A 25,484-nucleotide genomic window follows, 5' to 3' on the forward strand; every position below is an offset into this window, starting at 1 on the left:
CTTTGCTTTACTAACCTGTGTTTTTTCTCAAGAAACATGATGGCCGTGGAGAGACACTGTTAGGAAGAAGACAGACGCCAGAATCGAGGGAGCAAGCAAGCTCCACTGCTGACTGCAGGTTTGAAGTCCGGTCCTCTACCACCTAGAAAGGCTTCACCTGTGCTGCCTGGGATCTGTCTTGCTTTACGGTAACATTGAGAAGGTGCTACTCTAGGGATTATTGTCCCTACCCAGTCCCACAGGTAAGTCAGGTAAGTATTTATTTACTCTATTCAAATAACTTGTTCTGCCATTTCTCTACTTGTATTAAAGTAATATTAGTATCTCTTGCTCATATTTTAAACCCTGCAGTATCGCGATGATGTCGGTGTTTGTAATCATAGATGTCAGAAAATGAGTTAAAACAATCTGAGGAACAAAAGGAAACATATGTATCAATTCTTATGAGAACCAGTGATATTACATTTAAATTTGGGTTGTACAATCTCTGGCAACTAAAGCAGTCCTTGTCAATTGTTATTACTGATAACTTAGTTCACTATGTCTAATGAGTACGTAACCCTGAATGAATCCACTGTCCCAGGTTTTAGATGTTACAGTTACCCACACAGGTCTGATTTTGGTGGTGGTGTAGATGCAATTTATGGTACATTTCTGATGAAAAGCTAGATTTTGTCTGTTCCATCTACAACACTGTTTAGCTGTCTATATGTCCCTCTTCAATTTTGTTTGTCCATGTGCAACTCTGAGGCTGGCTGGCTGTCCATCTGACTATGAAACAATTCTGGCTAGCTCTCTATCCAAGAGAAACTGAGTTGTTGTTTTTTTTGTTTGTTTGTTTGTTTGTTTTGCTTTTTTTGCATTTTTGCATATTCAGTTTCTTTATTTATATATATATATATATATATATATATATATATATATATATATATATATATATATATATATATATATATATATATATATTGGCTTTCTTTTTTCTCATACAGGTTTTCAGGAGCCCATGATCCCATCCCTCTATGAATGTGGATTTGGCCAACAAGAGTCTAGCCATCTGCAAATGTGTGTGGTTGTCTCCATCTGGAACTGTGGCTGGCTGGATTTCTGTAAGTGTGATTCAGGTGTGTGATCATTTAGTTTCTATACATGTATTGACTGATTTTTTTTTTTTTTTTTAATCATACAGTTTCCCAGGATCCCATGACTGACTCCCTCTCTGAAGGTGGAAACGACTAACAAAGGTCATTCCATCTGCATCTCCATTTTCAACTATATATAGCTAAATACAGCTATACAGTGTGTGCAGAATTATTAGACCGGTTGTATTTAAGAGGATTCTTTTGAACAACAACTATGTTCTCAATCAACCCAAAAGACTCATAAATATCAAAGCTTAATATTTTTGGAAGTTGGAGTGTTTTTTTTGTTTTTAGATTTGGGAGATCTTGGGAGGATATCTGTTTGTGCAGGTAACTATTACTGTGCAGAATTATTAGGCAACTTAATAAAAAACAAATATATACCCATCTCACTTGTTTTTAACCAGGTAAACCAATATAACAACACACAATTTAGAAATAAACATTTCTGACATTCAAAAACAAAACCAAAAACAAATCAGTGACCAATATAGCCACCTTTCTTTACAATGACACTCAAAAGTCTTCCATCTATAGATTCTGTCAGTTGCTTGATCTGTTTACGATCAACATTGCGTGCAGCAGACACCACAGCCTCCCAGACACTGTTCAGAGAGGTGTACTGTTTTCTCTCCCTGTAGATCTCACATTTTATGAGGGACCACAGGTTCTCTATGGGGTTCAGATCAGGATGACTGACTGGTGACAAGGACACGGGTGACACGTGGCGCATGTGGCAGGGCATCCAGGAAATCACAAACTACAGGACAATGCCACCGTCCTGTGACAGTGATGCCTTCCTCCCCGATGCCCTGAATGACTTTAATGCACGGTTTGAGGCACAGAACAACACGTCGGTGAGAAAGATCACGCCCAAGCCGGACGAGAAGGTGTTGTGCCTGACTGCAGTGGACGTGAGGAAAACTCTGCGCAGAGTCAACCCATGGAAAGCTGCAGGACCAGACAACATCCCCGGCAGAGTGCTGTGAGAGTGTGCAGACCAGTTGACAGATGTTCTCACGGACATCTTCAACGTGTCCTTGCGCAGCTCCACTGTCCCAACGTGCCTCAAGACCACCACCATCGTCCCCGTGCCGAAGAAGACTTTGCAACAGCTTCTTCCCCCAAGCCATCAGACTTCTCAACTCAACTCAACTTCTGAACTGATGTCTTTTCTGTTACATGCACATTCTCTCTCTCTCTCCCCAACCATTTACCCCAGATAAAAGGGGAAGCATTTTTGCACAAACCATTTGCACTAATAACTTACTACCTCACTGGACTCTATTTATTACACATTGCACAAATTTGCACACTACTGGCAATTATTTATTATTCTCTGTCTGCACTTGTGTTTTGTATGCACTGTCTATGTTGCACCATGGTCCTGGAGGAACGTTGTTTCGTTTCACTGTGTACTCTGTATGTAGTTGAAATGACAATAAAACCCACTTGACTTGACTTGACTTGAGGTGAACAAGGGGGCCATGTCATCATTTTTTCTTCTTTTAGACCCTTACTGGCCAGCCATGCTGTGGAGTATTTGGATGCATGTGATGGAGCCATTGTCCTGCATGAAAATCATGTTTTCCTTGAACGATACAGACTTCTTTCTGTACCACTGCTTGAAGGTGTCTTCCAGAAACTGACAGTAGGTCTGGGAGTTGAGCTTCACTCCATCCTCAACCCGAAAAGGTTCCACAAGTTCATCTTTGATGATACCAGCCCATGGTCAGATGGATCCAGCCTCGGGCCCATGCATCTGGCCCATCAAGAGTCACTCGCATTTCATCAGTCCATAAAACCTTGAAAATAAATAAATAAATAAATTTCAGTCTTTCAGCCTTCCTTACCTTGGCCATGTCCCTGAGTATCGCACATCTTGTGCTTTTTGATACTCCAGTAACATTGCAGCTCTGTAATATGGCAAAACTGGTGGCAAATGGCATCTTGGCAGCTTCACGCTTGATTTCTCAATTCATGGGCAGTTATTTTGCGTTATATTTTTTTTTTTAACACATTTCTTGCGACCCTGTTGGCTATTTGCCATGAAACGCTTGATTGTTCGTTGATCACGCTTCAAATGTTTGGCAATTTCAAGACTGCTGCATCCCTCTGCAAAATTTTTGACTTTTCAGAATCTGTCAAATCTCTCTTCTGACCCATTTTGCCAAAGGAAAGGAAGTTGTCTAATAATTAAGCACACCTTATATAGGGTGTTGATGTCATTAGACCACACCCCTTCTCATTGCAGAGATGCACATCACCTGATTTACTTGATTGGTAGTTGGCTTTCAAGCCTATAGAGCTTGGAGTAGGACATGTATAAAAAGGATGATGTGATCAAAATACTCATTTGCTTAATAATTCTGCACACAGTGTATTCTGTCCATCTTCAACTGTGTGAGGCTGACTGTTCGTAAACAGCTTTGATACAGGTAAGTGATCATTCAGTTTCTATACTGTATTGACTTTTTTCTCTTTTTTGTCGTACAGTTTCCCAGGATCCCATTACCGACTCCCTCACTGAAGGTGGTATAACCAAGGTCTTTACATCTGCATCTACATTTAAAACTACTGGCTGGCTGGTATTCTGTCCATCTTCAACTGTGTGAGGCTGACTGTTCGCAAACAGCTGTGATACTGGTAAGTCATCATTCAGTTTCTATACACGTATTGACTTTTTTTCTTTTTTGTCGTACAGTTTCCCAGGATCCCTTTACCGACTCATTCTCTGAAGGTGGACTATCAAGGGTCTAGGGTCTGACTGTTCGTAAACAGCTGTGATACGGGTAAGTGATCATTCAGTACATGTATTGACTTTTTTTCTCTTTTTTGTCGTACAGTTTCCCAGGATCCCGTGACCGAATCCCTCTCTGAAGGTGGAAACGACTAACAAGGATTTTTCCATCTGCATCTCCATTTACAACTGTGACTGGCTGGCTGGTATTCTGTCCATCTTCAACTGTGTGAGGCTGACTGTTCGTAAACAGCTGTGATACTGGTAAGTGATTATTCAGTTTCTATACATGTATTGACTTTTTTTTCTTTTTTGTCATACACTTTCCCAGGATCCCGTGACCGACTCCCTCTCTGAAGGTGGAAACGACTAACAAGGATTTCTCCATTCTCTACTATGACTGGCTGGCTGGTATTCTGTCCGTCTTCAAATGTGTGAGGCTGACTGTTCGTAAACAGCTGTGATACTGGTAAGTGATCATTTAGTACATGTATTGACTTTTTTTTTCATTTTTGTCGTACAGTTTCGCAGGATCCCATTACCGACTCCCTTTCTGAAGGTGGACTATCAAGGGTCTAGGGTCTGACCGTTTGTGAACAGCTTTGATACAGGTAAGTGATTATTCAGGTTCTATACATGTATTGACTTTTTTTTCTTTTTTGTCATACAGTTTCCCAGGATCCCGTGACCGACTCCCTCTCTGAAGGTGGAAACGACTAACAAGGATTTTTCCATCTGCATCTCCATTCCCTACTATGACTGGCTGGCTGGTATTCTGTCCATCTTCAACTGTGTGAGGCTGACTGTTCACAAACAGCTTTGATACAGGTAAGTGATCATTCAGTTTCTATACACGTATTGACTTTTTTTTCTTTCTTGTCATACAATTTCCCAGGATCCCATTACCGACTCCCCCTCTGAAGGTGGACTATCAAGGGTCTAGGGTCTGACTGTTGGTAAACAGCTGTGATACTGGTAATTGATTATTCAGTACATATACTGACTTTATTTTCTTTTTTTGTCGTACACTTTCGCAGGATCCCGTTACCGACTCCCCCTCTGAAGGTGGACTATCAAGGGTCTAGGGTCTGACTGTTCGTAAACAGCTGTGATACTGGTAAGTGATCATTCAGTACATGTATTGACTTTTTTTTCTTTTTTGTCGTACAGTTTCGCAGGATCCCGTGACCGACTCCCTCTCTGAAGGTGGACTAACCAAGGTCTTTACATCTGCATCTCCATTTACAACTGTGACTGGCTGGCTGGTATTCTGTCCATCTTCAACTGTGTGAGGCTGACTGTTCGCAAACAGCTGTGATACAGGTAAGTGATCATTCAGTACATGTATTTACTTTTTTTTGTTCTTTTTTGTTGTACAGTTTCCCAGGATCCCGTGACCGACTCCCTCTCTGAAGGTGGAAACGACTAACAAGGATTTTTCCATCTGCATCTCCATTCTCTACTATGACTGGCTGGCTGGTATTCTGTCCATCTTCAACTGTGTGAGGCTGACTGTCCGTAAACAGCTGTTATAAAGGTAAGTGATCATTCAGTTTTTATACATGTATTGACTTTTTTTTTTCTTTTTTGTCGTACAGTTTCCCAGGATCCCGTGTAGGTTGAAACGACTAACAAGGATTTCTCCATCTGCATCTCCATTCTCTACTATGACTGGCTGGCAGGTATTCTGTCCATCTTGAACTGTGTGAGTCTGACTGTTCGTAATAGCTTTGATACAGGTAAGTGATCATTCAGTTTCTATACATGTATTGACTTTTTTTCTTTTTTCGTACAGTTTCCTAGCATCCCGTAACCGACTCCCTCTCTGAAGGTGGAAACGACTAACAAGAGTCTATCCATTTTCTTCTCACTTCACAACTCTATATAGGTAAATACAGCTATATTCTGTCCATCTTCAGCTGTGTGAGGCTGAATGTTCGTAAACAGCTGTTATACAGGTAAGTGATTGTTCAGTTTCTATACATGTATTGACTTTTTTTTCTTCTTGTCGTACAGTTTCCCAGGATTCCATTATCAACTCCCTCTATGAAGGTGGACATTCAAGGGTCTAGGGTCTGACTGTTGGTAAACAGCTGTGATACTGGTAAGTGATCATTCAGTACATGTATTGACTTTTTTTTTTTTCTTTTATCGTACAGTTTCGCAGGATCCCATTACCGACTCCCTCTATGAAGGTGGACAATCAAGGGTCTAGGGTCTGACTGTTGGTAAACAGCTGTGATACTGGTAAGTGATTATTCAGTACATATACTGACTTTATTTTCTTTTTTGTTGTACAGTTTCGCAGGATCCTGTTACCGACTCCCTCTCTGAAGGTGGACTAACCAAGGTCTTTATATCTGCATCTCCATTTACAACTGTGACTGGCTGGCTGGTATTCTGTCCATCTTCAACTGTGTGAGGCTGACTGTCCGTAAAGAGCTGTTATACAGGTAAGTGATCATTCAGTTTCTATACACGTATTGACTTTTTTTTTTTTTTTCTTTTTTGTCGTACAGTTTCCCAGGATCCTGTGAAGGTTGAAAAGACTAACAAGGATTTCTCCATCTGCATCTCCATTCTCTACTATGACTGGCTGGCAGGTATTCTGTCCATCTTGAACTGTGTGAGTCTGACTGTTCGTAATAGCTTTGATACAGGTAAGTGATTATTCAGTTTCTATACATGTATTGACTTTTTTTTTTTTTGTGTTATACAGTTTCCCAGGATCCCGTGACCGAATCCCTCACTGAAGGTGGAAACGAATAACAAGGATTTTTCCATCTGCATCTCCATTCTCTACTATGACTGGCTGGCTGGCTGGTATTCTGTCCGTCTTGAAATGTGTGAGTTTGACTGTTCGTAATAGCTTTGATACAGGTAAGTGATTATTCAGTTTCTATACATGTATTGACTTTTTTTTCTTTTTTGTCGTACAGTTTCCTAGGATCCCGTGACCGACTCCCTCTCTGAAGGTGGAAATGACTAACAAGAGTCTATACATTTTCTTCTCACTTCACAACTCTATATAGGTAAATACAGCTATATTCTGTCCATCTTCAGCTGTGTGAGGCTGAATGTTCGTAAACAGCTGTTATACAGGTAAGTGATTGTTCAGTTTCTATACATGTATTGACTTTTTTTTCTTTTTGTCGTACAGTTTCCCAGGATTCCATTATCAACTCCCTCTATGAAGGTGGACAATCAAGGGTCTAGGGTCTGACTGTTGGTGAACAGCTGTGATACAGGTAAGTGATCATTCAGTACATGTATTGACTTTTTTTTTTTTCTTTATTTTTTGTTGTACAGTTTCGCAGGATCCTGTTACCGACTCCCTCTCTGAAGGTGGACTATCAAGGGTGTAGGGTCTGAGTGTTCGTGAACAGCTGTGATACAGGTAAGTGATCATTCAGTTTCTATATATATGTATTGACTTTTTTTTTCTTTTTTGTCGTACAGTTTCCCAGGATCCCGTGACCGACTCCCTCTATGAAGGTGGACAATCAAGGGTCTAGGGTCTGACTGTTGGTAAACAGCTGTGATACTGGTAAGTGATTATTCAGTACATATTCTGACTTTTTTTTCTTTTTTCTTGTACAGTTTCGCAGGATCCTATTACCGACTCCCTCTCTAAAGGTGGACTATCAAGGGTCTGACTGTTGGTAAACAGCTGTGATGCTGGTAAGTGATCATTCAGTACGTGTTGACTTTTTTTTTCTTTTTTGTCGTATAGTTTCGCAGGATCCCATTACCGACTCCCTCTCTGAAGGTGTAAACGACTAACAAGGATTTTTCCATCTGCATCTCCATTCTCTACTATGACTCTCTGGCTGGTATTCTGTCCATCTTCAACTGTGTGAGGCTAACTGTCCGTAAACAGCTGTGATGCTGGTAAGTGATCATTCAGTTTCTATACACGTATTGACTTTTTTTTTTTCTTTTTTGTCGTACAGTTTCCCAGGATCCCGTGAAGGTTGAAACGACTAACAAGGATTTCTCCATCTGCATCTCCATTCTCTACTATGACTGGCTGGAAGGTATTCTGTCCATCTTGAACTGTGTGAGTCTGACTGTTCGTAAACAGCTGTGATGCTGGTAAGTGATCATTCAGTACATATACTGACTTTTTTTTCTTTTTTGTCGTACAGTTTCGCAGGATCCTGTTACCGACTCCCTCTATGAAGGTGGACAATCAAGGGTCTAGGGTCTGACTGTTGGTAAACAGCTGTGATACTGGTAAGTGATTATTCAGTACATATACTGACTTTTTGTTCTTTTTTGTCGTACAGTTTCCCAGGATTCCATTACTTCCTCCCTCTCTGAAGGTGGACTATCAAGGGTCTAGGGTCTGAGTGTTCGTAAACAGCTTTGATACAAGTAAGTGCTTATTCAGTTCATATACACGTATCCACTTTTTTTTCTTTTTTGTCATACACTTTCCCAGGATTCTATTACCGACTCCCTCTCTGAAGGTGGACTATCAAGTGTCTAGAGTCTGAGTGTTCGTCAACAGCTGTGATACAGGTAAGTGATCATTCAGTACATGTATTGACTTTTTTTTTTCTTTTGTCGTACAGTTTCCCAGGATTCCATTACTTCCTCCCTCTCTGAAGGTGGACTATCAAGGGTCTAGGGTCTGAGTGTTCGTAAACAGCTTTGATACAAGTAAGTGCTTATTCAGTTCATATACACGTATCCACTTTTTTTTCTTTTTTGTCATACACTTTCCCAGGATTCTATTACCGACTCCCTCTCTGAAGGTGGACAATCAAGGGTCAAGGGTCTGACTGTTGGTAAACAGCTGTGATACTGGTAAGTGATTATTCAGTACATATACTGACTTTTTTTTCTTTTTTCTTGTACACTTTCGCAGGATCCTGTTACCGACTCCCTCTCTGAAGGTGCACTATCAAGGGTCTAGGGTCTGACTGTTCGTAAACAGCTTTGATACAAGTAAGTGATTATTCAGTTTCTATAGACGTATTGACTTTTTTTCTTTCTTGTCATACAATTTCCCAGGATCCCATTTCGGACTCCCCCTCTGAAGGTGGACTATCAAAGGTCTAGGGTCTGACTGTTCGTAAACAGCTTTGATACAAGTAAGTGATTATTCAGTTTCTATACATGTATTGACTTTTTTTCTTTTTTGTCGTACAGTTTCCCAGGATCCCGTGACCGACTCCCTCTCTGAAGTTGGAAACGACTAACAAGTGTCTATCCATTTTCTTTTCACTTCACAACTCTATATAGGTAAATACAGCTATATTCTGTCCATCTTCAGCTGTGTGAGGCTGAATGTTCTTAAACAGCTGTTATACAGGTAAGTGACTGTTCAGTTTCTATACATGTATTGAATTTTTTTTTTTCTTTTTGTCGTACAGTTTCCCAGGATTCCATTATCAACTCCCTCTATGAAGGTGGACAATCAAGGGTCTAGGGTCTGACTGTTGGTAAACAGCTGTGATACTGGTAAGTGATTATTCAGTACATATACTGACTTTTTTTTCTTTTTTGTCGTACAGTTTCCCAGGATTCCATTACTGACTCCCTCTCTGAAGGTGGACAATCAAGGGTCTAGGGTCTGACTGTTCGTAAACAGCTGTGATACAGGTAAGTGATCATTCAGTTTCTATACACGTACTGACTTTCTTTTCTTTTTTATTGTACAGTTTCGCAGGATCCTGTTATCGACTCCCTCTCTGAAGGTGGACTATCAAGGGTCTAGGGTCTGAGTGTTCGTGAACAGCTTTGATACAGGTAAGTGATCATTCATTACATGTATTGACTTTTTTTTTTCTTTTTTGTCGTACAGTTTCGCAGGATCCCATTACCGACTCCCTCTATGAAGGTGGACAATCAAGGGTCTAGGGTCTGACTGTTGGTAAACAGCTGTGATACTGGTAAGTGATTATTCAGTTTCTATAGACGTATTGACTTTTTTTCTTTCTTGTCATACAATTTCCCAGGATCCCATTTCGGACTCCCCCTCTGAAGGTGGACTATCAAGGGTCTAGGGTCTGACTGTTCGTAAACAGCTGTGATACTGGTAAGTGATCATTCAGTACATGTATTGACACTTTTTTTCTTTTGTCGTACATTTTCGCAGGATCCCATTACCGACTCCCTCTATGAAGGTGGACAATCAAGGGTCTAGGGTCTGACTGTTGGTAAACAGTTGTGATACTGGTAAGTGATTATTCAGTACATATACTGACTTTTTTTTCTTTTTTCTTGTACAGTTTCGCAGGATCCTGTTATCGACTCCCTCTCTGAAGGTGGACTATCAAGGGTCTAGGGTCTGAGTGTTCGTGAACAGCTGTGATACAGGTAAGTGATCATTCAGTACATGTATTGACTTTTTTTTTCTTTTTTGTCGTACAGTTTCGCAGGATCCTGTTACCGACTCCCTCTCTGAAGGTGGACTATCAAGGGTCTAGGGTCTGACTGTTCGTAAACAGCTTTGATACAAGTAAGTGATTATTCAGTTTCTATAGACGTATTGACTTTTTTTCTTTCTTGTCATACAATTTCCCAGGATCCCATTTCGGACTCCCCCTCTGAAGGTGGACTATCAAGGGTCTAGGGTCTGACTGTTCGTAAACAGCTGTGATACTGGTAAGTGATCATTCAGTACATGTATTGACACTTTTTTTCTTTTGTCGTACATTTTCGCAGGATCCCATTACCGACTCCCTCTATGAAGGTGGACAATCAAGGGTCTAGGGTCTGACTGTTGGTAAACAGTTGTGATACTGGTAAGTGATTATTCAGTACATATACTGACTTTCTTTTCTTTTTTCTTGTACACTTTTGCAGGATCCTGTTACCGACTCCCTCTCTGAAGGTGCACTATCAAGGGTCTAGGGTCTGACTGTTGGTAAACAGCTGTGATACTGGTAAGTGATTATTCAGTACATATACTGACTTTTTTTTCTTTTTTCTTGTACACTTTTGCAGGATCCTGTTACCGACTCCCTCTCTGAAGGTGCACTATCAAGGGTCTAGGGTCTGAGTGTTCGTAAACAGCTGTGATACTGGTAAGTGATTATTCAGTACATATACTGACTTTTTTTTCTTTTTTCTTGTACACTTTTGCAGGATCCTGTTACCGACTCCCTCTCTGAAGGTGCACTATCAAGGGTCTAGGGTCTGACTGTTCGTAAACAGCTTTGATACAGGTAAGTGATCATTCAGTTTCTATACACGTACTGACTTTTTTTTTTTCTTTTTTGTCATACAGTTTCCCAGGATTCTATTACCGACTCCCTCTCTGAAGGTGGACTATCAAGGGTCTAGTGTCTGACTGTTCGTGAACAGCTGTGATACAGGTAAGTAATCATTCAGTTTCTATACACGTATTGACTTTTTTTTTCTTTTTTGTCGTACAGTTTCCCAGGATCCCGTGAAGGTTGAAACGACTAACAAGGATTTCTCCATCTGCATCTCCATTCTCTACTATGACTGGCTGGCAGGTATTCTGTCCATCTATAACTGTGTGAGTCTGACTGTTCGTAATAGCTTTGATACAGGTAAGTGATCATTCAGTTTCTATACATGTATTGACTCTTTTTTCTTTTTTCTCGTACAGTTTCCTAGGATCCCGTGACCGACTCCCTCTCTGAATGTGGAAACGACTAACAAGAGTCTATCCATTTTCTTCTCACTTCACAACTCTATATAGGTAAATACAGCTATATTCTGTCCATCTTCAGCTGTGTGAGGCTGAATGTTCGTAAACAGCTGTTATACAGGTAAGTGATTGTTCAGTTTCTATACACGTTCTGACTTTTTTCTTTTTTGTCGTACAGTTTCCCAGGATTCCATTACCGACTCCCTCTCTGAAGGTGGACTATCAAGGGTCTAGGGTCTGACTGTTGGTAAAGAGCTGTGATACTGGTAAGTGATTATTCAGTATATATACTGACTTTTTTTTCTTTTTTCTTGTACAGTTTTGCAGGATCCTGTTACCGACTCCCTCTCTGAAGGTGGACTATCAAGGGTCTAGGGTCTGACTGTTCGTGAACAGCTTTGATACAAGTAAGTGATTATTCAGTTTCTATAGACGTATTGACTTTTTTTCTTTCTTGTCATACAATTTCCCAGGATCCCATTTCGGACTCCCCCTCTGAAGGTGGACTATCAAGGGTCTAGGGTCTGACTGTTCGTAAACAGCTGTGATACTGGTAAGTGATCATTCAGTACATGTATTGACTTTTTTTTTCTTTTTTGTCGTACAGTTTCCTAGCATCCCGTGACCGACTCCCTCTCTGAAGGTGGAAACGACTAACAAGAGTCTATCCATTTTCTTCTCACTTCACAACTCTATATAGGTAAATACATCTATATTCTGTCCATCTTCAGCTGTGTGAGGCTGAATGTTCGTAAACAGCTGTGATACTGGTAAGTGATTATTCAGTACATATACTGAGTTTTTTTTCTTTTTTGTCGTACAGTTTCCCAGGATTCCATTACTGACTCCCTCTCTGAAGGTGGACTATCAAGGGTCTAGGGTCTGACTGTTGGTAAACAGCTGTGATACTGGTAAGTGATTATTCAGTACATGTGCTGACTTTTTTTTCTTTTTTGTCGTACAGTTTCCCAGGATTCCATTACTGACTCCCTCTCTGAAGGTGGACTATCAAGGGTCTAGGGTCTGACTGTTCGTAAACAGCTGTGATACTGGTAAGTGATCATTCAGTACATGTATTGACTTTTTTTTTCTTTTTTGTCGTACAGTTTCCTAGCATCCCGTGACCGACTCCCTCTCTGAAGGTGGAAACGACTAACAAGAGTCTATCCATTTTCTTCTCACTTCACAACTCTATATAGGTAAATACATCTATATTCTGTCCATCTTCAGCTGTGTGAGGCTGAATGTTCGTAAACAGCTGTGATACTGGTAAGTGATTATTCAGTACATATACTGAGTTTTTTTTCTTTTTTGTCGTACAGTTTCCCAGGATTCCATTACTGACTCCCTCTCTGAAGGTGGACTATCAAGGGTCTAGGGTCTGACTGTTGGTAAACAGCTGTGATACTGGTAAGTGATTATTCAGTACATGTGCTGACTTTTTTTTCTTTTTTGTCGTACAGTTTCCCAGGATTCCATTACTGACTCCCTCTCTGAAGGTGGACTATCAAGGGTCTAGGGTCTGAGTGTTCGTAAACAGCTGTGATACAGGTAAGTGATCATTCAGTACATGTATTGACTTTTTTTCTTTTCTTTTGTCGTACAGTTTCGCAGGATCCCATTACCGACTCCCTCTATGAAGGTGGACAATCAAGGGTCTAGGGTCTGACTGTTGGTAAACAGCTGTGATACTGGTAAGTGATTATTCAGTACATATACTGACTTTTTTTTCTTTTTTCTTGTACACTTTCGCAGGATCCTGTTACCGACTCCCTCTCTGAAGGTGCACTATCAAGGGTCTAGGGTCTGACTGTTCGTAAACAGCTTTGATACAGGTAAGTGATCATTCAGTTTCTATACACGTACTGATTTTTTTTTTCTTTTTTGTTATACAGTTTCCCAGGATTCTATTACCGACTCCCTCTCTGAAGGTGGACTATCAAGGGTCTAGGGTCTGACTGTTCGTGAACAGCTGTGATACAGGTAAGTGATTATTCAGTTTCTATACACGTATTGACTTTTTTTTTCTTTTTTGTCGTACAGTTTCCCAGGATCCTGTGAAGGTTGAAACGACTAACAAGGATTTCTCCATCTGCATCTCCATTCTCTACTATGACTGGCTGGCAGGTATTCTGTCCATCTATAACTGTGTGAGTCTGACTGTTCGTAATAGCTTTGATACAGGTAAGTGATCATTCAGTTTCTATACATGTATTGACTCTTTTTTTCTTTTTTCTCGTACAGTTTCCTAGGATCCCGTGACCGACTCCCTCTCTGAATGTGGAAACGACTAACAAGAGTCTATCCATTTTCTTCTCACTTCACAACTCTATATAGGTAAATACAGCTATATTCTGTCCATCTTCAGCTGTGTGAGGCTGAATGTTCGTAAACAGCTGTTATACAGGTAAGTGATTGTTCAGTTTCTATACACGTTCTGACTTTTTTCTTTTTTGTCGTACAGTTTCCCAGGATTCCATTACCGACTCCCTCTCTGAAGGTGGACTATCAAGGGTCTAGGGTCTGACTGTTGGTAAAGAGCTGTGATACTGGTAAGTGATTATTCAGTATATATACTGACTTTTTTTTCTTTTTTCTTGTACAGTTTTGCAGGATCCTGTTACTGACTCCCTCTCTGAAGGTGGACAATCAAGGGTCTAGGGTCTGACTGTTGGTAAACAGCTGTGATACAGGTATGTGATCATTCAGTACATGTATTGACTTTTTTTTTTTCTTTTTTGTTGTACAGTTTCGCAGGATCCCATTACCGACTCCCTCTATGAAGGTGGACAATCAAGGGTCTAGGGTCTGACTGTTGGTAAACAGCTGTGATACTGGTAAGTGATTATTCAGTGTATATATACTAACTTTTTTTTCTTTTTTGTTGTACAGTTTCGCAGGATCCTGTTACCGACTCCCTCTATGAAGGTGGACAATCAAGGGTCTAGGGTCTGAATGTTGGTAAACAGCTGTGATACTGGTAAGTGATCATTCAGTATATGTATTGACTTTTTTCTTTTTTGTCGTACAGTTTCCCAGGATTCCATTACCGACTCCCTCTCTGAAGGTGGACTATCAAGGGTCTAGGGTCTGACTGTTGGTAAACAGCTGTGATACTGGTAAGTGATTATTCAGTACATATACTGACTTTTTTTTCTTTTTTCTTGTACACTTTCGCAGGATCCTGTTACCGACTCCCTCTCTGAAGGTGCACTATCAAGGGTCTAGGGTCTGACTGTTCGTAAACAGCTTTGATACAGGTAAGTGATTATTCAGTTTCTATACACGTACTGACTTTTTTTTTCTTTTTTGTCATACAGTTTCCCAGGATTCTATTACTGACTCCCTCTCTGAAGGTGGACTATCAAGGGTCTAGGGTCTGAGTGTTCGTGAACAGCTGTGATACAGGTAAGTGATCATTCAGTACATGTATTGACTTTTTTTTTTTCTTTTTTGTCGTACAGTTTCGCAGGATCCCATTACCGACTCCCTCTATGAAGGTGGAAAATCAAGGGTCTAGGGTCTGACTGTTGGTAAACAGCTGTGATACTGGTAAGTGATTATTCAGTACATATACTAACTTTTTTTTTCTTTTTTGTTGTACAGTTTCGCAGGATCCCATGACCGACTCCCTCTATGAAGGTGGACAATCAAGGGTCTAGGGTCTGACTGTTGGTAAACAGCTGTGATACTGGTAAGTGATTATTCAGTACATATACTGACTTTATTTTCTTTTTTGTTGTACAGTTTTGCAGGATCCTGTTACCGACTCCCTCTCTGAAGGTGGACTATCAAGGGTCTAGGGTCTGAGTGTTCGTGAACAGCTGTGATACTGGTAAGTGATCATTCAGTACATGTATTGACTTTTTTTTTTCATTTTTGTCGTACAGTTTCGCAGGATCCCATTACCGACTCCCTTTATGAAGGTGGACAATCAAGGGTGTAGGGTCTAACTTTTGGTAAACAGCTGTGATACTGGTAAGTGATTATTCAGTACATATACTGACTTTTTTTTCTTTTTTGTTGTACAGTTTCGCAGGATCCTGTTACCGACTCCCTCTCTGAAGGTGGACTATCAAGGGTCTAGGGTCTGAGTGTTCGTGAACAGCTGTGATACAGGTAAGTGATCATTCAGTCCATGTATTGACTTTTTTTTTTCTTTTTTGTCATACAGTTTCGCAGGATCCTGTTACCGACTCCCTCTCTGAAGGTGGACTATCAAGGGTCTAGGGTCTGACTGTTGGTAAACAGCTGTGATACTGGTAAGTGATTATTCAGTACATATACTAACTTTTTTTTTCTTTTTTGTTGTACAGTTTCGCAGGATCCCGTGACCGACTCCCTCTATGAAGGTGGACAATCAAGGGTCTAGGGTCTGACTGTTGGTAAACAGCTGTGATACTGGTAAGTGATTATTCAGTACATATACTGACTTTTTTTTCTTTTTTCTTGTACACTTTCGCAGGACCCTGTTACCGACTCCCTCTCTGAAGGTGCACTATCAAGGGTCTAGGGTCTGACTGTTCGTAAACAGCTTTGATACAAGTAAGTGATTATTCAGTTTCTATACACGTATTGACTTTTTTTCTTTCTTGTCATACAATTTCCCAGGATCCCATTTCGGACTCCCCCTCTGAAGGTGGACTATCAAGGGTCTAGGGTCTGAGTGTTCGTGAACAGCTGTGATACAGGTAAGTGATCATTCAGTACATTTATTGACTTTTTTTTTTTCTTTTTTGTCGTACAGTTTCGCAGGATCCCATTACCGACTCCCTCTATGAAGGTTGACAATCAAGGGTCTAGGGTCTGACTGTTGGTAAACAGCTGTGATACTGGTAAGTGATTATTCAGTACATATACTGACTTTTTTTTCTTTTTTGTCGTACAGTTTCCCAGGATTCCATTACTGACTCCCTCTCTGAAGGTGGACTATCAAGGGTCTAGGGTCTGAGTGTTCGTAAACAGCTGTGATACTGGTAAGTGATTATTCAGTACATATACTGACTTTTTTTTCTTTTTTCTTGTACACTTTTGCAGGATCCTGTTACCGACTCCCTCTCTGAAGGTGCACTATCAAGGGTCTAGGGTCTGACTGTTCGTAAACAGCTTTGATACAGGTAAGTGATCATTCAGTTTCTATACACGTACTGACTTTTTTTTTCTTTTTTGTCATACAGTTTCCCAGGATTCTATTACCGACTCCCTCTATGAAGGTGGACAATCAAGGGTCTAGGGTCTGACTGTTGGTAAACAGCTGTGATACTGGTAACTGATTATTCAGTATATATACTAACTTTTTTTTCTTTTTTGTCGTACAGTTTCCCAGGATCCCGTGAAGGTTGAAACGACTAACAAGGATTTCTCCATCTGCATCTCCATTCTCTACTATGACTGGCTGGCTGGTATTCTGTCCATCTTGAACTGTGTGAGTCTGACTGTTCGTAATAGCTTTGATACAGGTAAGTGATCATTCAGTTTCTATACATGTATTGACTCTTTTTGCTTTTTTCTCGTACAGTTTCCTAGGATCCCGTGACCGACTCCCTCTCTGAATGTGGAAACGACTAACAAGAGTCTATCCATTTTCTTCTCACTTCACAACTCTATATAGGTAAATACAGCTATATTCTGTCCATCTTCAGCTGTGTGAGGCTGAATGTTCATAAACAGCTGTTATACAGGTAAGTGATTGTTCAGTTTCTATACACGTTCTGACTTTTTTCTTTTTTGTCGTACAGTTTCCCAGGATTCCATTACCGACTCCCTCTCTGAAGGTGGACTATCAAGGGTCTAGGGTCTGACTGTTGGTAAAGAGCTGTGATACTGGTAAGTGATTATTCAGTATATATACTGACTTTTTTTTCTTTTTTCTTGTACAGTTTTGCAGGATCCTGTTACCGACTCCCTGTCTGAAGGTGGACAATCAAGGGTCTAGGGTCTGACTGTTGGTAAACAGCTGTGATACAGGTAAGTGATCATTCAGTACATGTATTGACTTTTTTTTTCTTTTGTCGTACAGTTTCGCAGGATCCCATTACCGACTCCCTCTATGAAGGTGGACAATCAAGGGTCTAGGGTCTGACTGTTGGTAAACAGCTGTGATACTGGTAAGTGATTATTCAGTACATATACTGACTTTATTTTCTTTTTTGTTGTACAGTTTCGCAGGATCCTGTTACCGACTTCCTCTCTGAAGGTGGACTATCAAGGGTCTAGGGTCTGACTGTTGGTAAAGAGCTGTGATACTGGTAAGTGATTATTCAGTATATATACTGACTTTTTTTTCTTTTTTCTTGTACAGTTTTGCAGGATCCTGTTACCGACTCCCTCTCTGAAGGTGGACTATCAAGGGTCTAGGGTCTGACTGTTCGTGAACAGCTTTGATACAAGTAAGTGATTATTCAGTTTCTATAGACGTATTGACTTTTTTTCTTTCTTGTCATACAATTTCCCAGGATCCCATTTCGGACTCCCCCTCTGAAGGTGGACTATGAAGGGTCTAGGGTCTGACTGTTCGTAAACAGCTGTGATACTGGTAAGTGATCATTCAGTACATATACTGACTTTTTTTTCTTTTTTCTTGTACAGTTTCGCAGAATCCTGTTATCGACTCCCTCTCTGAAGGTGGACTATCAAGGGTCTAGGGTCTGACTGTTGGTAAAGAGCTGTGATACTGGTAAGTGATTATTCAGTATATATACTGACTTTTTTTTCTTTTTTCTTGTACAGTTTTGCAGGATCCTGTTACTGACTCCCTCTCTGAAGGTGGACAATCAAGGGTCTAGGGTCTGACTGTTGGTAAACAGCTGTGATACAGGTATGTGATCATTCAGTACATGTATTGACTTTTTTTTTTTCTTTTTTGTTGTACAGTTTCGCAGGATCCCATTACCGACTCCCTCTATGAAGGTGGACAATCAAGGGTCTAGGGTCTGACTGTTGGTAAACAGCTGTGATACTGGTAAGTGATTATTCAGTGTATATATACTAACTTTTTTTTCTTTTTTGTTGTACAGTTTCGCAGGATCCTGTTACCGACTCCCTCTATGAAGGTGGACAATCAAGGGTCTAGGGTCTGAATGTTGGTAAACAGCTGTGATACTGGTAAGTGATCATTCAGTATATGTATTGACTTTTTTCTTTTTTGTCGTACAGTTTCCCAGGATTCCATTACCGACTCCCTCTCTGAAGGTGGACTATCAAGGGTCTAGGGTCTGACTGTTGGTAAACAGCTGTGATACTGGTAAGTGATTATTCAGTACATATACTGACTTTTTTTTCTTTTTTCTTGTACACTTTCGCAGGATCCTGTTACCGACTCCCTCTCTGAAGGTGCACTATCAAGGGTCTAGGGTCTGACTGTTCGTAAACAGCTTTGATACAGGTAAGTGATTATTCAGTTTCTATACACGTACTGACTTTTTTTTTCTTTTTTGTCATACAGTTTCCCAGGATTCTATTACTGACTCCCTCTCTGAAGGTGGACTATCAAGGGTCTAGGGTCTGAGTGTTCGTGAACAGCTGTGATACAGGTAAGTGATCATTCAGTACATGTATTGACTTTTTTTTTTTCTTTTTTGTCGTACAGTTTCGCAGGATCCCATTACCGACTCCCTCTATGAAGGTGGAAAATCAAGGGTCTAGGGTCTGACTGTTGGTAAACAGCTGTGATACTGGTAAGTGATTATTCAGTACATATACTAACTTTTTTTTTCTTTTTTGTTGTACAGTTTCGCAGGATCCCATGACCGACTCCCTCTATGAAGGTGGACAATCAAGGGTCTAGGGTCTGACTGTTGGTAAACAGCTGTGATACTGGTAAGTGATTATTCAGTACATATACTGACTTTATTTTCTTTTTTGTTGTACAGTTTTGCAGGATCCTGTTACCGACTCCCTCTCTGAAGGTGGACTATCAAGGGTCTAGGGTCTGAGTGTTCGTGAACAGCTGTGATACTGGTAAGTGATCATTCAGTACATGTATTGACTTTTTTTTTTCATTTTTGTCGTACAGTTTCGCAGGATCCCATTACCGACTCCCTTTATGAAGGTGGACAATCAAGGGTGTAGGGTCTAACTTTTGGTAAACAGCTGTGATACTGGTAAGTGATTATTCAGTACATATACTGACTTTTTTTTCTTTTTTGTTGTACAGTTTCGCAGGATCCTGTTACCGACTCCCTCTCTGAAGGTGGACTATCAAGGGTCTAGGGTCTGAGTGTTCGTGAACAGCTGTGATACAGGTAAGTGATCATTCAGTCCATGTATTGACTTTTTTTTTTCTTTTTTGTCATACAGTTTCGCAGGATCCTGTTACCGACTCCCTCTCTGAAGGTGGACTATCAAGGGTCTAGGGTCTGACTGTTGGTAAACAGCTGTGATACTGGTAAGTGATTATTCAGTACATATACTAACTTTTTTTTTCTTTTTTGTTGTACAGTTTCGCAGGATCCCGTGACCGACTCCCTCTATGAAGGTGGACAATCAAGGGTCTAGGGTCTGACTGTTGGTAAACAGCTGTGATACTGGTAAGTGATTATTCAGTACATATACTGACTTTTTTTTCTTTTTTCTTGTACACTTTCGCAGGACCCTGTTACCGACTCCCTCTCTGAAGGTGCACTATCAAGGGTCTAGGGTCTGACTGTTCGTAAACAGCTTTGATACAAGTAAGTGATTATTCAGTTTCTATACACGTATTGACTTTTTTTCTTTCTTGTCATACAATTTCCCAGGATCCCATTTCGGACTCCCCCTCTGAAGGTGGACTATCAAGGGTCTAGGGTCTGAGTGTTCGTGAACAGCTGTGATACAGGTAAGTGATCATTCAGTACATTTATTGACTTTTTTTTTTTCTTTTTTGTCGTACAGTTTCGCAGGATCCCATTACCGACTCCCTCTATGAAGGTTGACAATCAAGGGTCTAGGGTCTGACTGTTGGTAAACAGCTGTGATACTGGTAAGTGATTATTCAGTACATATACTGACTTTTTTTTCTTTTTTGTCGTACAGTTTCCCAGGATTCCATTACTGACTCCCTCTCTGAAGGTGGACTATCAAGGGTCTAGGGTCTGAGTGTTCGTAAACAGCTGTGATACTGGTAAGTGATTATTCAGTACATATACTGACTTTTTTTTCTTTTTTCTTGTACACTTTTGCAGGATCCTGTTACCGACTCCCTCTCTGAAGGTGCACTATCAAGGGTCTAGGGTCTGACTGTTCGTAAACAGCTTTGATACAGGTAAGTGATCATTCAGTTTCTATACACGTACTGACTTTTTTTTTCTTTTTTGTCATACAGTTTCCCAGGATTCTATTACCGACTCCCTCTATGAAGGTGGACAATCAAGGGTCTAGGGTCTGACTGTTGGTAAACAGCTGTGATACTGGTAACTGATTATTCAGTATATATACTAACTTTTTTTTCTTTTTTGTCGTACAGTTTCCCAGGATCCCGTGAAGGTTGAAACGACTAACAAGGATTTCTCCATCTGCATCTCCATTCTCTACTATGACTGGCTGGCTGGTATTCTGTCCATCTTGAACTGTGTGAGTCTGACTGTTCGTAATAGCTTTGATACAGGTAAGTGATCATTCAGTTTCTATACATGTATTGACTCTTTTTGCTTTTTTCTCGTACAGTTTCCTAGGATCCCGTGACCGACTCCCTCTCTGAATGTGGAAACGACTAACAAGAGTCTATCCATTTTCTTCTCACTTCACAACTCTATATAGGTAAATACAGCTATATTCTGTCCATCTTCAGCTGTGTGAGGCTGAATGTTCATAAACAGCTGTTATACAGGTAAGTGATTGTTCAGTTTCTATACACGTTCTGACTTTTTTCTTTTTTGTCGTACAGTTTCCCAGGATTCCATTACCGACTCCCTCTCTGAAGGTGGACTATCAAGGGTCTAGGGTCTGACTGTTGGTAAAGAGCTGTGATACTGGTAAGTGATTATTCAGTATATATACTGACTTTTTTTTCTTTTTTCTTGTACAGTTTTGCAGGATCCTGTTACCGACTCCCTGTCTGAAGGTGGACAATCAAGGGTCTAGGGTCTGACTGTTGGTAAACAGCTGTGATACAGGTAAGTGATCATTCAGTACATGTATTGACTTTTTTTTTCTTTTGTCGTACAGTTTCGCAGGATCCCATTACCGACTCCCTCTATGAAGGTGGACAATCAAGGGTCTAGGGTCTGACTGTTGGTAAACAGCTGTGATACTGGTAAGTGATTATTCAGTACATATACTGACTTTATTTTCTTTTTTGTTGTACAGTTTCGCAGGATCCTGTTACCGACTTCCTCTCTGAAGGTGGACTATCAAGGGTCTAGGGTCTGACTGTTGGTAAAGAGCTGTGATACTGGTAAGTGATTATTCAGTATATATACTGACTTTTTTTTCTTTTTTCTTGTACAGTTTTGCAGGATCCTGTTACCGACTCCCTCTCTGAAGGTGGACTATCAAGGGTCTAGGGTCTGACTGTTCGTGAACAGCTTTGATACAAGTAAGTGATTATTCAGTTTCTATAGACGTATTGACTTTTTTTCTTTCTTGTCATACAATTTCCCAGGATCCCATTTCGGACTCCCCCTCTGAAGGTGGACTATGAAGGGTCTAGGGTCTGACTGTTCGTAAACAGCTGTGATACTGGTAAGTGATCATTCAGTACATATACTGACTTTTTTTTCTTTTTTCTTGTACAGTTTCGCAGAATCCTGTTATCGACTCCCTCTCTGAAGGTGGACTATCAAGGGTCTAGGGTCTGAGTGTTCGTGAACAGCTGTGATACAGGTAAGTGATCATTCAGTACATGTATTGACTTTTTTTTTTTCTTTTTTGTCGTACAGTTTCGCAGGATCCCATTACCGACTCCCTCTATGAAGGTGGACAATCAAGGGTCTAGGGTCTGACTGTTGGTAAACAGCTGTGATACTGGTAAGTGATTATTCAGTACATATACTGACTTTATTTTCTTTTTTGTTGTACAGTTTCGCAGGATCCCGTGACAGACTCCCTCTCTGAAGGTGCACTATCAAGGGTCTAGGGTCTGACTGTTCGTAAACAGCTTTGATACAAGTAAGTGATTATTCAGTTTCTATACACGTATTGACTTTTTTTCTTTCTTGTCATACAATTTCCCAGGATCCCATTTCGGACTCCCCCTCTGAAGGTGGACTATCAAGGGTCTAGGGTCTGAGTGTTCGTGAACAGCTGTGATACAGGTAAGTGATCATTCAGTACATGTATTGACTTTTTTTTTTCATTTTTGTCGTACAGTTTCGCAGGATCCCATTACCGACTCCCTTTATGAAGGTGGACAATCAAGGGTGTAGGGTCTAACTTTTGGTAAACAGCTGTGATACTGGTAAGTGATTATTCAGTACATATACTGACTTTTTTTTCTTTTTTCTTGTACAGTTTCGCAGGATCCTGTTACCGACTCCCTCTCTGAAGGTGGACTATCAAGGGTCTAGGGTCTGAGTGTTCGTGAACAGCTGTGATACAGGTAAGTGATCATTCAGTACATGTATTGACTTTTTTTTTTCTTTTTTGTCATACAGTTTCGCAGGATCCTGTTACCGACTCCCTCTATGAAGGTGGACAATCAAGGGTCTAGGGTCTGACTGTTGGTAAACAGCTGTGATACTGGTAAGTGATTATTCAGTACATATACTGACTTTTTTTTCTTTTTTGTCGTACAGTTTCCCAGGATTCCATTACTGACTCCCTCTCTGAAGGTGGACTATCAAGGGTCTAGGGTCTGAGTGTTCGTAAACAGCTGTGATACAGGTAAGTGATCATTCAGTATATGTATTGACTTTTTTTTTTCTTTTGTCGTACAGTTTCGCAGGATCCCATTACCGACTCCCTCTATGAAGGTGGACAATCAAGGGTCTAGGGTCTGACTGTTGGTAAACAGCTGTGATACTGGTAAGTGATTATTCAGTACATATACTGAGTTTTTTTTCTTTTTTCTTGTACACTTTCGCAGGATCCTGTTACCGACTCCCTCTCTGAAGGTGCACTATCAAGGGTCTAGGGTCTGACTGTTCGTAAACAGCTTTGATACAGGTAAGTGATCATTCAGTTTCTATACACGTACTGACTTTTTTTTTCTTTTTTGTCATACAGTTTCCCAGGATTCTATTACTGACTCCCTCTCTGAAGGTGGACTATCAAGGGTCTAGGGTCTGAGTGTTCGTAAACAGCTGTGATACAGGTAAGTGATCATTCAGTATATGTATTGACTTTTTTTTTTCTTTTGTCGTACAGTTTCGCAGGATCCCATTACCGACTCCCTCTATGAAGGTGGACAATCAAGGGTCTAGGGTCTGACTGTTGGTAAACAGCTGTGATACTGGTAAGTGATTATTCAGTACATATACTGACTTTATTTTCTTTTTTGTTGTACAGTTTCGCAGGATCCTGTTACCGACTCCCTCTATGAAGGTGGACTATCAAGGGTCTAGGGTCTGACTGTTGGTAAACAGCTGTGATACTGGTAAGTGATTATTCAGTACATATACTGACTTTATTTTCTATTTTGTTGTACAGTTTCGCAGGATCCTGTTACCGACTCCCTCTATGAAGGTGGACTATCAAGGGTCTAGGGTCTGACTGTTGGTAAACAGCTGTGATACTGGTAAGTGATTATTCAGTACATATACTGACTTTATTTTCTATTTTGTCATACAGTTTCGCAGGATCCTGTTACCGACTCCCTCTCTGAAGGTGGACTATCAAGGGTCTAGGGTCTGACTGTTCATAAACAGCTTTGATACAAGTAAGTGATTATTCAGTTTCTATAGACGTATTGACTTTTTTTCTTTCTTGTCATACAATTTCCCAGGATCCCATTTCGGACTCCCCCTCTGAAGGTGGACTATCAAGGGTCTAGGGTCTGAGTGTTCGTGAACAGCTGTGATACTGGTAAGTGATTATTCAGTACATATACTGACTTTTTTTTCTTTTTTCTTGTACAGTTTCGCAGGATCCTGTTATCGACTCCCTCTCTGAAGGTGGACTATCAAGGGTCTAGGGTCTGAGTGTTCGTGAACAGCTGTGATACAGGTAAGTGATCATACAGTACATGTATTTATTTATTTTTTTTCTTTTTTGTCGTACAGTTTCGCAGGATCCTGTTACCGACTCCCTCTCTGAAGGTGGACTATCAAGGGTCTAGGGTCTGACTGTTCGTAAACAGCTTTGATACAAGTAAGTGATTATTCAGTTTCTATAGACGTATTGACTTTTTTTCTTTCTTGTCATACAATTTCCCAGGATCCCATTTCGGACTCCCCCTCTGAAGGTGGACTATCAAGGGTCTAGGGTCTGACTGTTCGTAAACAGCTGTGATACTGGTAAGTGATCATTCAGTACATGTATTGACACTTTTTTTCTATTGTCGTACATTTTCGCAGGATCCCATTACCGACTCCCTCTATGAAGGTGGACAATCAAGAGTCTAGGGTCTGACTGTTGGTAAACAGTTGTGATACTGGTAAGTGATTATTCAGTACATATACTGACTTTTTTTTTTTTTTCTTGTACAGTTTCGCAGGATCCTGTTATCGACTCCCTCTCTGAAGGTGGACTATCAAGGGTCTAGGGTCTGAGTGTTCGTGAACAGCTGTGATACAGGTAAGTGATCATTCAGTACATGTATTGACTTTTTTTTTTCTTTTTTGTCGTACAGTTTCGCAGGATCCCATTACCGACTCCCTCTATGAAGGTGGACAATCAAGGGTCTAGGGTCTGACTGTTGGTAAACAGCTGTGATACTGGTAAGTGATTATTCAGTACATATACTGACTTTTTTTTCTTTTTTCTTGTACACTTTCGCAGGACCCTGTTACCGACTCCCTCTCTGAAGGTGCACTATCAAGGGTCTAGGGTCTGACTGTTCGTAAACAGCTTTGATACAAGTAAGTGATTATTCAGTTTCTATACACGTATTGACTTTTTT

Source organism: Salminus brasiliensis, chromosome 15, assembly GCF_030463535.1.
Source record: "Salminus brasiliensis chromosome 15, fSalBra1.hap2, whole genome shotgun sequence".
NCBI lineage: Eukaryota > Metazoa > Chordata > Actinopteri > Characiformes > Bryconidae > Salminus > Salminus brasiliensis.